The sequence below is a fragment of the Mus caroli genome, chromosome 15 (assembly GCF_900094665.2).
Source record: "Mus caroli chromosome 15, CAROLI_EIJ_v1.1, whole genome shotgun sequence".
Lineage (NCBI taxonomy): Eukaryota > Metazoa > Chordata > Mammalia > Rodentia > Muridae > Mus > Mus caroli.
This window is the reverse complement of record NC_034584.1, coordinates 83,957,194-83,957,993: the sequence shown is the minus strand read 5'-3', so window position 1 is coordinate 83,957,993 and position 800 is coordinate 83,957,194. Positions and strand designations below refer to the sequence as shown.

The window sequence follows — 800 nt, the reverse complement described above, 5'->3', positions numbered from 1 at the left end:
TCTTGGACAGTCCATTGTGAGGTCAGACCACAGATGCAGGTCTTGCCTTTCCAGGTAGGTTCACAATGTTGGCCCTACCCCTGGGCAGCACTTCCTTGTATATGGCACATTGGTTGACATCTGAATATAATGTTCCCCTAACAATTCTGGCTCTGACCAGCTTTCTTCCTGTTTGAATACTGTGAAGCTTTGATTCGAAGATTTTCTTTCCCCCTGTAGTCTAAAGAAATTCTAATGGTCAGAGTTCTGTTTGGTTGACTGACACATGCTCTGAAATCAGCTCTGGAAAGTTGTTTTTTAAAAAGACCTAAACAGTGCTTGCTTCGGCAGCACATATACTAAAATTGGAACGATACAGAGAAGATTAGCGTGGCCCCTGCTCAAGGATGGCATGCAAATTCATGAAGTGTTCCATATTTTTAATGTATTCTACCCAATTCATTCTATGAAGCCACAATTACTCTGATACCTAAACCACAGAAAGACCCAACAAAGATAGAGAACTTCAGACCAATTTCCCTTATGATTATCGATGCAAAAATACTCAATAAAATTCTCGCTAACTGAATCCAAGAACTCATCCTGACCAAGTAGGTTTCATTCCTGGGATACAGGGATGGTTTAATATATGGAAATCCAACAATGTAATCCACTATATAAACAAACTCAAAGACAAAAACCACATGATCATCTTGTTAGATGCAGAGAAAGCATTTGACAAAATCCAACACCCATTCATGATAAAAGTCTTGGAAAGATCAGGAATTCAAGGCCCATACCTAAACATGATAAAAGCAATC

General features: G+C 39.2%; 1 non-coding gene across 1 annotated transcript; it reads left to right on the top strand.

Moving 5' to 3' along the window:
- The first annotated feature begins 314 nt into the window (after positions 1–314).
- On the top strand, positions 315–421 carry LOC115029526. The gene has a single exon (XR_003835087.1). It is a non-coding gene; the product is annotated as a U6 spliceosomal RNA (small nuclear RNA).
- Positions 422–800: the final 379 nt, after the last annotated feature.